The following is a 15925-nucleotide window of genomic DNA, read 5'->3' on the forward strand; positions in this document are numbered from 1 at the left end:
AACTATTAGTCCTTGATCTCTTATTCCCCCATAATGGAATTTGCTTGATCAGGCTTGAGTTTGAGTTATGATTGGTACCATGCCAGACAGACCAAGGACAGCTCTATCTTTTGTCTCCAGGCCAGCTGCCATTGATCCCAACGACGGGAATAGGTTGATGCCATATGCCAGAGGTACACCATGTGGTGTGAGTTTACCCCATGACGGGCATTACGAGTGGCCACAACCTGGGTGCACATTCTTGCTGGCAAGAATGCCAGGTGTGGGTGCAACCCTCGTAGCCTAAGACAGGGAGCTCACCATTTTTTGATGCTGGGTATGGGAGAACATCAACTAGCCTAAGACACGGGAAATGGCCAGTGCCTGTGATTCTCATTTTAAACAAAAAGGGGGGAGATGTAGAGAGCTGTAGAAAGCAGAGACATCTCTGGGAATCCGATGCTCTCACAAGTTCTGTAATTTACTGTCTTTGTGTGAGGGGAAAGCGCGCGAAGTCACAAGCCCTTCCCGGGGCATATAGAATTTTATGGGCAACTGACCAACCGGGTATGTACACATCACTCCAGGGGGTATTTAACCAGGGCCTTCCCGGGGCTCGGGGCCTTTTCCGCCAGCCGGTTCCCATCAGCCGGCTTTTTCCCAGCGGGTCTTTCCTCTATAACATCGTAATAAAGATCTGCTGAAGAACGTTGGTGTCTGTGTTATCTCGCGGGCGAGAACACGCCACCCACAATACATAGATCAACTACTCTCTTCTATTGCTGGGACTCAGCACCTTTGACAACTGGTCAGTTTCATAGTAGGGTACAGGCTTTTTTTTTTTTTTTTATCAGTTTGGAGACTGTAATGAGAGCTATGAAGGTTATCATCTAAGTAGCTTATTTGTGTTAACAGAGGGATTCTACTAAAGTATAATGGTTTTGTACTTGCATTTTTTTTTTAAAAAAAGCAAATAAACTCATTTAGATTTCTTATTTATAAAGTGTCTATATGTAACTTTCTATTATAGTCAGAAATAGAGATAGGCAAGTCATAAAAGTAGTAAAGCACGTATTTCAGAAAATAGTATGAATATAATAATTGGTCACCAATAAAATAAAACTAAAATAATCTCTTTTCCAAGAAATGAAGATCTGATGATTTTACAATGAGATCTTTTCTTCTAATGTCTAGAAAGCTTCATTTTCACAAATTTTATTTTAATATACACAGGCATTATTTCAGTCTAAGGTATTTTATTTTTATCATCTGGGGGACTATAGCTTTTCCTTCATCCAGGAAATCGACTGTATAATATTTTTCTAAGTTCAATATGTTATTTAAATCTGACCCCAGCGCATTTGAGGCTAATGATTATAATTCCTTTACCACAGCTCCTCAAAATCAGGAACTCCAGATGTGAAAGTATATCTGCTCATACAAATTTCCTTTCCTCTAATTTGAAAATCAGCACAGCAGGACTGGTTATTAGATAAAGAAATAGATGCTGTTACAAAGAGAGGGCAATTGAAATACACTCATCTACAGAAATTGTGAAAATTCAGCAAGGTAAACAGTTGAAATTCCCTGATGAAGGAACTGTTCCAAGCCTGCTCAAGAACAAGTCTCTACTGAATTTCACTATAGTCTCTGTTCTGGTGATTGTATTCTTCTAGTCTCCTTGTTCAAGAAGGTTTGACTTTCTAAAATTTCTTACAGTCTCTGGGTATAATGCTGTGATTTTAATCTAAACTAGAAGTATTTCTGCAAAGAAAATTTTACATAAAAATCCTGAGAACTCCGTGTTAATACTGTTAATCTTGCCTCATTCTGCTCAATAAATTGACATGGCTACCCATCTTTTCAGGATAAACTTTCTCTCTCCATCTTAAGCTTGTTCCAATATTAAAGTAGTGGTTTTAAAGTTTCATGGACATATTATTACACAGGGATTCATGTCAGGGAAGTCATCAGGCTTGGTAAGATACCTGGAAAGTCCTTACAGTGAGAGTTAAGTAATATAAAAAGAATAAAACACATCAAATGCTTAAAATTGCCAATCCTCAAAGGAAAGAGATTTTAAAAAGTTAAATGTGAAAAAAATTACTGAAAAGAATTATTTATTTTATATATGTGACTACACTGTTACTGTCATTACAGATGGTTGTGAACTACTATGTGGTTGCTGGGAATTTGAACTCAGTACACCTAGAAGGGCAGTCAGTGCTCTTAACTACTGAGCTATCCTTCCAGCCCCAAAGTATTTCTTTTTGTTGTTGTTTTTTTCGAGACAGGGTTTCTCTGTGTAGTCCTGGCTGTCCTGGAACTCACTCTGCAGACCAGGCTGGCCTCGAACTCAGAAATCCACCTGCCTCTGCCTCCCAAGTGCTGGGATTAAGCGTGCACCACCACTGCCCGGTGCAAAAGTATTTTTTAAAGAAAAAGATAAAAAAGAAAAAAAATTGGAAAGTGGTAAAAGACAAGGAAATGAACAAAGTCTCTGAAAAAGAGTAAGAGAAATAGAAATGTTTAGAAATGTGCATAGATGCTAAAGAAAGTAAAGAAATTGAACAATAGAAAATCATAGAAAAACTGAGTTTAGCTATAAAACAGTCTCTGAAGGAAGGCTAGAGAAGGAAATAATATAAAGTCTACAAAAGAAGGAGAGAAAACAATGAATAGATAATTTTTTGTGTAAATATGCATAATAAAGTGAAGTCTATGAATTGTAGAGGAGGGAATTAGAGAGGTTAAAAAGTAAATATTTTCTGTGTTAAAGAATGGGAAATACAATGGAGAGAGGCGTATAGGTCTCATATGCTTTGGTTTCAATTATCAATATACAAATAATTACATTTTTGATAATTATTACAATTTTATATATCCTCTTTAACACAGAATAGAATAGAGCAGAGTTAGATAGAAAAAAAAAAGGACTGATTGCTTTAACCTAGATTTCTAGATTAAAGGCCATAGAAGAGATATTAGGGAATTCTTTAAATTGGAATCATTTTCAGCAGAATCTAATCCAGACTCTATGGTGCCACCTTCTGATGAGATTATGTAATGGCAGCTCTTAGAAGTACAAGATAACCAAACAGGTTTGAACCAACATAATCAAACCAGATATTATATTAATACTGCCAAGGATCAGTTACTAGATGGAAGTCTATAGGCTGAGTTAAGAATACACATTCTGTTTAATAATGCTACCTAGAGCAATATCATACAGTAGCTTATGCATTTTGTTTTGTAGGGTTTGAAAAATTAAAGTATGTATATGTATTGATACATCATATAATTGATATATATTCAGAATTCCAAAGGGCTTCTGCCTTGATTCTGAAAAAGACGATTCTGAGATTGCACATAAATTAGAGGTGAGAGCTATATTAAAATGCCTTTGCAAATGAAAGCTTATGATGCTATACATTAAAGAGAGATGCTCATAGAACAGAAAGGAGATACAGGACCTCTCAGACACAGATAAAATAATGGTCACTTGAATTTATAAACTTGAAGTGTCAATTAGACAAATAGCATGGCTGTTAAAATAACTCTTGATTTTAGAACATAGTGCTGAATTAAGTCTACTTACACACATATAAAGTCAGGGAACATGTTGCACTGGGGAAGAAGTCATGCTACTGTTTCAAGAGGAAATGAAAAGCTGAGGATTTCTTCAACATTAATAAAGGCCAGATTTGACTGGGGAAGATCTCATGAAAATCCTGGTTGCAGACATAAAGGAAGAAATCCTGAAAAACAAAACAAGTGAGTAAAGCCTGACCCCTCTACCTGGAAACAGATCTGAGATTGTCTGAGACATGAATGTCTCTGTATAACCAATAAATTTTGTTGGCTACAGAGTCCTCAATCCCCTGTCATCCTTTCATACAACATGGATGGTGATTTACATTACAATTAGATTATACAGTCCAAACAGTCTTGTAAACTTTGATGCTTTTCGCCTGCTTAAACAAAGAACAGAGAATTATATGTAGCTGATTTGTGCCCACCACTCATTCCATATATGTGTTAATACAGATTTGTATATTACCTGTAAATGTTTGTGTTTTCAGAGCAAAAGTACCGGGCACCAATGAAGATAAGAGGAGTAACTCCATTGACCCAGATTCATAGACTGTCTCAATAGCTATTTCCTCAAAAACCAGCATCCAGAACATCAAAATAGTTAAGATGGTTCAATCTCTGTTTCCATTCTTTCTCCTGGCCCTCAGGACTTCAGTCCTATTGCCCCCACCAAATACCTGATAATGTTACCCTCTTTCCCTCACTGCCACCTTTCCCACCCAGGTCCTCCTCTCCCTCCCCTCTCTCATGATTGCTTTCTTCCTCCTCCCAAGTGTGATTGAGGCATCCTCACTTGGGCTCTTCAGCTTGTTAACGTTTTTGAGTTCTGTAGACTTTATCTTGGGTATTCTGTACTTTTTTTTGGTTAATATCCACTTATTAGTGAGTACATACCATGCATGACCTTTTGGTTGTGAGTTACCTCACTCAGGCTGATATTTTCTAGTTTCATGCATTTGCCAGCGAAACTCAGGATGTTCTTTCTCATTCTTAATAGCTGAATAGTATTCCACTGTGTAAATGAATCACATTTTCTGTATACATTCTTCTGTTGTGGGACATCAGGTTGTTTCTAACTTCTAGTTATCACAAACAAGGCTGCTATGAACATAGTGGAACAAGTGCCCCTGTGGAATAGTGGAACAGCTTTTGGATATGTGTCAAAGAGTGGTATACTTGGATCTTCAGGTATATCTATTTCTAATTTTCTGAGGAATCTCCAGATTGATTTCCAGAGTGATTGTACCCGTTTGCAATCCCACCAGCAATGGAGGAGTGTTCCTCTTTCTCCATATCCTCGGCAACTTGTGCTGTCACTTGTATTTTTTATCTTAGCCATTCTGATTTGTATGAGGTGGAATCTCAGGGTCATTTGAATTTGCATTTCCCTGATCACTAATGACTCTGAACATTTCTTTAAGTGCATCTCTGTCATTCGAGAGTCCTCTGTTGTGAATTCTGTTTAGTTCTATACCTCATTTTTTGGATTGGGTTGTTCATTTTTTTGGTGGTTAGCTTCTTGAATTCTTTATACATTTTGGATATTAACCCTCTATTGAATGTGGAGTTAGTGAAGATTTTTTCCCCCGATTTGTAGGTTGCCAATTTGTCCTATTAACTATGTCCTTTGCCTTACAAAAACTTTTGAGTTTTGTGAAGTCTCATTTATCAATTTTGCAACCTTAGGAGGTAGGAGGTAGGGTGACCCTCCAGAATGTACCAGAGACCTGGGAGGTGAGACACTCTCAGGACTCAAAGGGAGAGATCATAGGAAAAATGCTCTTCAGTGGGAAGAGGGAACTTGTAGCGCCCACCTCCAGCAGAAAGTCAGGGCATCAAGTGAGGGATGGGGCTGTCATCCCACAGTAAAAATTCTCGGACTCAGAATTGTTCTTGTCTGAAAGAAGTGCAGGGACAAACATGGAGAAGAGCCTGAAGAAAATGAGGTTCAACAACAGGCCCAAATTGAGATCCAGCTCATGGGGAGGCCCCAAGGCCTGACACTATTACTAAGACTATGGTGAGCTCACAAAAAAGGGCCTATCATGACTGCACTCTGAAAGACACAACAAGCAGCCAATTCAGAAGCAGATTTTTGCACCGAACCCCAGAATGGACAGAAGCTGCGGATCCCCATGGTTGAGTTAGAGAAAAGCTGGAAGAAGTTGAGGAGTAGGGTGACCCTGTAGGAGAACCAGCAGCCTCAATTAACCTGAACCCCCGGGATCTCTCAGACACTGGATCACCAACCAGACAGCATACACCAGCTGATATGAGGTCCCGAACACATATGCAGCAGAGGACTTCCAGGTCTGGGTTCAGTCAGAGAAGATGCATCTAACCCTCAAGAGACTTGGAGGCCCCAGGGAGTTTAGAGATCTGGTGGAGTTGGGGTAGGGGTGAGGACATCCTCCTAGAGACAGAGGGTGGGGAGAAGATATAGAATGGGAACAGTCAGAGTGTGGACCTGGAGGGGAATAAAATCTGGAGTATAAAATAAAGAAAATAAAATTAAAAAAAGAAAGATGATTCACTCTCACAGACTGTTGCAGCCAGGACTTCAATAAAGGCTTGCAGAGATATTCTGCAGAGATAGGATAGCAAATAGTGTAGCTAGCTAGCTTTCCTAGTGCTTGGCCAATTTTCCAATTTTCTTAGGGCTCCCAAATAATTTCATTGCCCCTAGACAGCAGGAACCAACTTTAAGAAAATGACACACCACTCCTAACAGGAGGAATATGTAGTGTTTGGTCCTTCAATTGATTGATGTTTGTCATCATTTAATGGGATTGGTCACAAGGTTTTTAATGGTCTTGGTCAGGAAGAAAACAAAGTAAGGAAATTTATATTCAATAATCTCTTTTCTCTCTTCATTTTCTTTCTTTTATCCTCCTTTTCTCCTATGTAGTGTTATGGGAAAAAAGGGGAGAGGAATAGAAAGAAAAGGGGGGTATAGAAATAGTAGGATAAAAGAGTAGATTATTGAATCTACTTTTAAACTGAAAAGCAACCATTAGTCTCAAAAATATTTACATAGGTATATATTATTGCTACAACAAATTGTATATATGTCTCAACTCTTGTTTAAGGTATTGTACCTATGCAACTCATTTAAAAATGTAATGTAAAGTTCTAGTCCTCTTGAAAGCAACTATTACACACTATTTAGGATGATTAAGAAATACAAGTTAGTAGTCGGTCAATTTAATTTGTAGTCTTGTTAGGAATTAGTTTACTGGAATACAGAAATAAGATTTATTTAGCCTCCTGTAGATGTTTTTTTCAAAATTAACCAGATGGTAAATAGGTAGAAAAAAAGAAACATTTTCCTATTCAGGTATACCTTAGACAGATTGACTTTAAACATTTTCAGAGATCTGTAAAATGTGACGTTTAAAGTTATTTTATTTACAAAAGTAAATGAAAAGTAAGACAACTCAGCTCTGGGCAGTGCTCTCATACTACTACTAAGAAGACAATGGGCATTGAAGAACCTCCCTATGGAGTTTGCTTCAAATGTGGCAAAGCTAGCCACTAAGCAAAAAACTGCACTTGCTTCAAATCCTGGCAGCATTCTGTCTAAACTATAGACAAGCAGAGGAAGTCAACTGCTGAGCTTTGCCATCTCAAAGTAAGCCCAGTCTTTTATTCCTGCTTCACACAAAAAGAAAAAGGTCTGTTAGATATTCTAGTCCAGTAGGCCGAAGTTGGATGCTCCTATGTTACAGAGTAATCTTGGATGACTATCTAGGCACTCCGAAGTCTTTCTCGTTTCTAAGGTGTTGAAAGCAGCTTGCTCTCCACTTCCTGTTTACTCAGGTAATATTTATCCGTCTTTGGTCTCTGATGGGATTGAAGGCTAGATAGTTATAGTCTCATAATTAAGTTTACATTGTTTAGGATTTAAGAAAATAATTTAAAGTCTAAGAAGATATTTATAGGTTGATAAATGCAAGTTATGATAGAACATGAATTAGGTATAGAACTTTAGACTCACCATGACACGATAGATAGTACTTTCTCCAAGGTTGCCAAATATATGTGGACTAATATTGTAAATTAATTCATTTCTCTTTTCATTTCTTTTCTCTTTATCCTCTCTCTCTCTCTCTCTCTCTCTCTCTCTCTCTCTCTCTCTTCTTTTTTCTTTCTAATTTTATATTCAGAACAATCACTGCTTCTTCCTCGCAGTCCCCTAACACAAAATCGCTTTCCCCAAGCCCCATTCAGGTTCTGTGTGTCATAGCATAACATCAATCATGTGTTCAATGTTTAAGAGACATGGGCTAATGCAAAGGTTAATATTTGACAACTTCAAACTTCTCAACTTCTCCAGGCCTCTCTTATTTATAATGGCTGCATTGGAGATATATATATATATATGTATATATATGTGTATGTGTATGTGTATGTGTATGTGTATGTGTATGTGTATGTGTATGTGTATATATGTGTATATGTGTATGTGTGTATGTGTGTATGTGTATATGTGTATGTGTATATACATATATACATATATACATATATATGTGTATATGTGTATATGTGTATATGTATATATGTATATATATGTATATGTGTATATGTGTATATATGTATATGTGTATATGTGTATATGTGTATGTGTGTGTATATGTATATATATAATTAAAAATGTTATTCACAAGTAACTAACATTGATATTATACCCAGGGAGTTAATGAACACAAGCTCATGTAATTCATTTTGTTGTATAGAATTACTTTAAGTCTTCCAAGCCCTGGAATCCAAGTACTGATCAAAGAGAACTGAGGTGATCAAAACTTTGGTATAGAAAGCATGCTTGCCAATTTATACTTTTTAAAACTTAGTTTAGAGTAGTATATTTTGACACATTTTATGCTTCGCACTTTTGATTCTTAGAAGAGTTCTATTAAAAAGAAAAGAATTGAAATAGAAACTGAAGCCATCACCACTTAGGGAACATTACAAATATACTCCTGCAGCCTCAAGTACACTTACACCTGCTATGCTATTAATGTTCTTCCTGGAAAATAATATTAATTTCTCTATGTCCAGTGCTTATGGACTTCATGTAATTCTTTCATGGGAATTCAGTGCTTATAAAGAACAGAACATTCATGTAGTAGAATCAGAACTTTTTTTTTTTTTTTTGGTTTTTTGAGACAGGGTTTCTCTGTATAGCCCTGGCTGTCCTGGAACTCACGCTGTAGACCAGGCCGGCCTCAAACTCAAAAATCCGCCTGCCTCTGCCTCCCAAGTGCTGGGATTAAAGGCATGCACCACCACTGCTCGGCTAGAACTTTTTTTTTATTATTCTGCAGTGAACAAAGTTACATTGACTGGACATGGTGTTCCATATATATTCTATTATTATCACTTTTGCTCAGCTGAATTTTAAGACAATGTTAAGAAGCTGAACTTTTCACACATAAGTATTTTTATGGATTTAGAGTTTTTTAGATTTCCTTATTAATTTACTTTACATCCTGATTGGAGCCTCCCCTTTCTTCCTGCCCCATGCCCCAGCATCTCCCATGATTCCCCTGTCCTCTCCTATTTTTTGAGAAAGGTAGGCCTTCCCTGGGTATCAATCCATCCTGACATATCAAGAGGCTGCATGACTAGGGGTGTCTTCACCCACTGAGGTCAGACAAGGCAGCCCATTTAGAAGAACGGAATTCACAGGCAGGCATTGGAGTCAGGGACAGTCCCAGCATAAGTTGTTAGGGGAACCACATGAAGACTAAACTAGCTGCACATCCAATACATATGTAAGGCAGAGGGAGGGAGGACTAGGATTAGCTCATACTCTTTGGTTTGGAGTTTAATCTCTGGGAGCCCCCAAGGGTACAGGTTAGTTGGCTCTATTGGTCTTCTTGTGGAGACCTTATCCTCTTTGGGTCCCTCAGTCTTCTCCCCACCAACTCTTGCACAAGATTCACTGAGCTCTGTCTAATGTTTGACTGTGGGTCTCTGCATATACTCCCATAGGCTGCAGGGTAGAGATTTCATAGGAGAGTTATGCTAGGAGTCTATCTGCATACATAAGAGTATCATTAATAGTGTCATAGATTGGTTCTTGCCCATGGGATTGATTTCAAGTTGGACCAGTCATTTGTTAGCCGTTTCCTAAATCTCAGCTCCATCTTTGTCCAAGTATATCTTTTAGTCAAGGCACATTTTGGGTCAGAGTTTTGTGAGTGGGTTGGTGTCTTTAATCCCTCCACCCGGAGTCCTGCCCAGATACAGTGGTGGCTACTTCAGGCTCCATATCTTGCATAGCTAGGAGTTTCAACTAGAGTCACCCCCATAGACTCCCTGAAGCCTCCACCACTTGGGTCTCTGGCACATCCTAGAGATGAGGCCCTGCTCATTGCTGATTTCTGTTCTCTCTCCTCTGTTCTCCCGACACCTGATATCCCCATCCAGTCCATCTTCCCATCCTCTCTCCTACCCATTTGCCTTCTTCCATCAAACTACAATGCCTATTTTATTTCCTCTCTGGAGATTCAAACATCCTCCTTTGAGCCCTCCTTGTTATATGGCTTCTTTGGGTCTTTGAATTGTAGTATGGTTATCCTGTAATTAATGGTTAATATCCACTTACAAATGAGTATATACCATATGTGTCTTTCTGGCTCTGGGTTACCTTGTTCTGAGTGGTATTTTGTAGTTCCAACCATTTGTCGGCAAATTTCATGATGTCCTTGATTTTAATATCTAAGTAGTATTCCATTGTGTAAATGAAACACATTTTCTTTATTCATTCTTCAGTTGAAGGACATCTGGGTTGTTTTAATTTCTAGGTATTATGAATAAAAATGTTATGAACAGATTTAATCAAGTGTCCTTGGGGGTATTGTTGAACATCATATGCCAAGGAGTGATGTAGCTATTTCTTGAGGTAGAACTATTTCCAAATTTCTGAGAAACTGTCAAGTTGATTTCTAAGTGGTTGTACAAATTTGTACTCCAACCAGCAATGGAGAAGTGTTCCCCTTGCTTCACATTCTGTCCAGCATGTGCTGTTCTTTGAGTGTTTGATCTTAGTCACTCTGATTGGTGTAAGGTGGAATCTCAGAGTCATTTTGATTTGCATTTCCCTGATGAGCAAGGTTGTTGAACATTTCTTTAAGTGTTTTTCTGACATTGGAGATTTCTCTGTTGAATATTCTCTGCTTAGCTCTGTACCCCATTTTTAATTGGGTTATTTGGGTTGTTCATGTCTAATTTCTTGAGTTCATTATATATTTTGAATATCAGTCCTTTGTTAGATGTATGGTTGGCGAAGAAGTTTTCTCATTCTGTAGACTGCCATTTTGTCCTATTGACAGTGTCCTTTACCTTACAGAAGCTTCTCTGTTTCATGTGGTCCCATTTATTAATTGTTGTTTTGGTACCTGACCTATTGGTATTGGTATTCTATTCAGAATTTTTCTCCTATACCAATGAATTTAAAGTTATTCCTCATTTTCTCTTCTATTAGATTTAGTATATGCAATTTTATGTTGAGGTCTTTGATGGACCTGGACTTGTATTTTGTGCAAGTTGATAAATATGGATCTATTTGCATTCTTCTACATGAAGACATCCAGTTAGTCCTGCACCATTTGATCAAGATGCTTTCCTTTCTCCATTGTATGGTTTTGCTTTCTTTTTTCAAAATCAAATGTCTGTAGGTGTGTGGAGTTATTTCTAGGTCTTCTATTTGATTCCGTTCATCAACTTGTCTGTTTCTATACTAAAACTATGCAGTTCTTTTTACTATTGCTTTGTAATACTTTTTGAAGTCAGGGATGTCAATACCTCCAGAAATTCTTTTATTCTACAGGATTGCCTTAGTTATCCTGTTTTTTGTTTGTTTTTCCATATGAGAACTGTTCATTCAAGAATTGTAATATATAGGTGTTGTTGAGTTCTGCTATACTTGCCAGTATGTTACTAAGCTTTTGATACAAAGCACCTAAAGTCACTAGTGAAACCATCATTATAGGTTTTTCAGCTCTAGTTTGTACTACACAGAACTTTGTTTATGATGCCCATTTTCAGGTTGGGAGGAAGGATTGTGAGAAGAACAATGGATGTTTGTTCACTTTTAAAGTATGTTTCTGTGGATTGGCAGCACACTCTCATCAGGGTGGTCATCTATAACACTAACCCGTCCTTAGTTCTGCAGCACAAAGTCCCATGGCTCCACCATTTCCTAGTGATTAATAGACATATTGTATCAGAAGCACTAACATAAACTTTTATAGAGTAGGATTTAGTTGTCTTATCCCAGTATTCATGTGCCTAGCAGAGTAAATAATATTGGTTTCATTCAATGACTCTAAAGACTATAGTATTTTCTGCATACGAAATAAAATTATTGTGGTTATTGAAATTATTTCAAAAAATCTTTTTAATACATAGTTTGGAGCTAGAATGTGTCTGCCTAATTATTCTTTACTGTGATTTTACTTAAGCTTTGCAGTTAAGAAACAAATGCCTAATTTTAATTTGTAGTTTAGTCCTAATGAACATGTGAAGTTTGTAAGAGTAGGGAAAAACAGTTTGGAATGTTTGGAATGATAATACACCCAGGATTATTTAAGACTATGTGCTTAACCTTCTATCCTACTGTGTACTCACCCTATTTGAGCTTGGCTTGCCATTAAAAGAATATTGTAATCAACAATGTTAACTATGCCTTGAATTTCCTTTACAGCCAGCTTTTACAATCTAAGCAAAATTCATAACTTTAATCTTAACCTTCTACTCTGACTCAGAATAATGTATGTGGGTATTGTGGTAATCACTCTTTTTCTAAATTGTCAATAGGTTAAAAGCAACCTCAAATGACAAATATCCACCATGTAATTTGGAAAGAACCTGTTGTAATAGGTTTGTGTGTTATATAGGAGTATAGTGTATGGTATACAGAGTGTGGCATGCATAATGTGTCCTGTGTGATATATGCTTGTGATATGTCCTTGCATATTGTGTGTTTCTGTGATATATGGTTTATGATAAAGAATTTTAGTGTAAAATGTATGCATGTGAATTATTTTGTTGTGTGTGATATGTAATTATGTAGAGTGTGATGTATGATATGCACATGTGCATTATGTGTTTGTGTGGTATGTAGTATATGTGGTGTGCATAAACTTAATGTTAATCAATATTGCCAGATTCCTTCTGTTGTGGCTAACAATTTTCTGTGTTTTGCTTAATACACTTAGTGCTCCTAACACCCAACTCACCTGGAACAGTGAGAGGCTCATTTACGTAATCTATCCCATATTACTGTACAAACTTAAATAAGTAAATATTTTTAAAAGATTCTGTGAGCAGAGTAGAACTACATGGGATGCCAAATGTTGTACCTAGCTGAAGAGATATGAGTGTCATTGTTTACTATATACCATTGACTGTACTGAACAGAAATAACGTACAAAAATTCAGATTATTACTTTGTTTGAGATTTTAGAGAGATGATATATAAGAACAACCAGGAATATATTCTTTCTATTAGAAGCTTTATCTATTTCCAAAGTTATGTTGCTAAGGTGACATTGGTGAAGTGCTTACCAGGGCATAATTTTTTGAATTCACAGTTATCAGTGCATACATAGGAATTGCTGCCTCTAAATATCTAACTTGTCTGAAACCAAGAGTGCAGAAGTCTCTTTTCCTCCTACATGGGAAAGAGTAACAAATCGCTTAGCTAGTTTTCTCTCCTTTGTTCCTTCTATCTTTCTCTCCCGAGTGTTTTGCTTTCTTCCTGCCTCAGGCAACATCACTGATTGAAGATTTTTAGAATAGTCCATCCACAGATATTGAATTCATTTATTGTAACATCAAAATGAGTACTCAACATAGAGGAGAAAACATACAGTGACTATGCCTCTTAGATGCAATTGGTCTAATCTAAAAGTAACATGTTCCACAAAGGTGAAGTTTCAGAGCCAGCTCAGAGAAGTCATGTAGATGATAGAATATCTTTCTTCAGAGAGTATTATACATGTAAGAGTGCACTGTCTCCAAAAGGGCAGCAGCTTGGGATACAAAAGACAAGCATGATAAAGGGAAATCCCATTTGCAGTCATACCTAGTGATGGTGAGATGTGTTTTTGTTGTTGTTGTTGTTGTTGTTGTTGCTGTTTTTTGTTTAGTTTTATTTTGTGGTACAGGGTTGTAGAACCTGTTTTTTTCTTGCCAGAAAACTCAACAAGGACTTGACAGGCATTAAGCTATGGAGTCCAGGGAACTTTGTGTCCCGGAATCAGATGTCAGAACAAGTATTACTCTGAGAAAAGAGATTGGTCATCTTCTACCATCCAGAGGTGAAAGACTGGTTTATAAAGAGGAATACACTTAGAGCACAACTCAAATTCTTCATAATATGCTTTGAATTTTCTAATAATGATAAACAGTCAATCACATAAACAGTAGCAATCCCAGACTAAAAAGGTCTAATCACCAAGAGTCAAAGACTTTGGGTACAGAAGTTGGAGACAATAGTTAATAGGAACCTGCTGAGGACACAGAGGCTCAAAGGAATTGCTAATGAATCAAGGAAGATAGAAGGATAAGTACCTATTGGACCCCATTAGAACAACTGCAGGCAGGGTGCCATTAATTCATCCCATTAAATGTTCTGTCAAAAAGTGTTCCCAGGAATGAGTAGTTCCTGGGTGGGAGCCAGCAGCAGGCTTGAACGAACTCTTCAGGACAAGCTTCACTATGACACATGTGAGAATATACTGTTCAGATTTCTTGTGTCTGCCTGCAGGCCATACCAAGACTACTGTCAAAGCCATAGAGTTGATGAAAATCTCAGTCCATTTTTTTTCTACTAGGATTCCTCCACCTAATATCTTTAACTATTTCACTTCTTTAGTTGGTTTGATATAAAGTTTTGGTCCTTTGAAACTCTTATTTTGCTCTCTGTGTATCAGTCTCCTTATGCTTGTCTCTGTCTCTCTGCCAATATCTCTCTGTGTATGTGTCTCTCATTCTCTCTTTTATTCCTCTCTCCTAAAGCAAAGAATCATATTCCCTCCCTAATTTAATGCTTCTGGTCTCTTATATACATCTTTTCCCTCACAATCATTTTCTTTTTTTTTTCTTTTTTTTTTATTGGATATTTTATTTACATTTCATATGTTATCCCCTTACCCCATCCCCCACCCACCTGGGAACTCCCCATCCCCTTACCCCTCCACCTACTTCTTTTTTGGATGTAACCCCCAAATACCCCCCCAACTCCCACTTCCCCACCCTCAAAATTCCCACCTTCTGGGGCGTCCAGCCTTCATGAGGTCAAGGATCTCATCTTCTACCTGTGCCCGGCAGGGCCCTCTACTCTTACATATTAAGCTGAAGCCCTGGATCCCTCCATAAGTGCTCCCAGGCTGGTGGTTAGGACCCTGGAAGCTGTGGTTGGTTGGTATTGTTGCTCTCCTCATGGTGCCACAAACCCTTTCAGCTCCTTCAGTCCTCACTCTAACTCCTCCATTGAGAACCTCATGATCAGTTCAATGGCTAGTTGTGAGCATCTGCCTCTGAATATGTCAGACTCTTGAAGGCCTCTGAGGAGACATCAATATCAGGCCCTTATCAGCATGTACTTCCTGACTTCCACATCAGCATCTACCTTTGGTGACTGCATATGGGGTGGATACTCAGGTGGAAAGGTCTTCAAATGGCCCCTCCTTCAGTTTCTGTCCCTCACTTTGTCTCCATGTTTGCTCCCTTGAGTATTTTGTTGCTCCTTCTAAGAAGAACTGAATCACCCCAACTTGGTCTTCCTTTTTTATGAGCTTCATGTGGCCTGTGAGTTGCATCTTGGGCATTTCAAGGTTCTGGGCTAATATCCAATAATCAGTGAGTGAATACCATGTGTGTTCTTTTGTGATTGGCTTACTTCACTCAGGATGATAGTTTCTAGTTCCATCGGTTTACCTAGGAACCTCTCGAATTCATTGTTTTTAATAGTTGAGTAATACTCCATTGTGTAAATATACCACATTTTTTGAATCCATTCCTCAGTTGAAGGACATCTGGGTTCTTTCCAGCTCCTGGCTATTATAAATAAGGCTGCTATGAACATAGTTGAGCATATGTCCTTGTTTTATGTTCGAGCATCTTCTGGGTATATGCCTAGGAGTGGTATAGCTGGATCCTCAGGTAATGCTATGTCCAATTTTCTGAGGAACCGCCAGACTGATTTCCAAAGTGGTTGCACCATCTTGCAGTCCCACCAACAATGGAGGAGTGTTCCTCTTTCTCCACACCCTCGCCAGCATCTACTATCACCTGAGTTCTTAATCTTAGCCATTCTGACTGGTGTGAGATGGAATCTCAG

Source organism: Grammomys surdaster, unplaced genomic scaffold (genome assembly GCF_004785775.1).
Source record: "Grammomys surdaster isolate TR1022 unplaced genomic scaffold, NIH_TR_1.0 63, whole genome shotgun sequence".
Lineage (NCBI taxonomy): Eukaryota > Metazoa > Chordata > Mammalia > Rodentia > Muridae > Grammomys > Grammomys surdaster.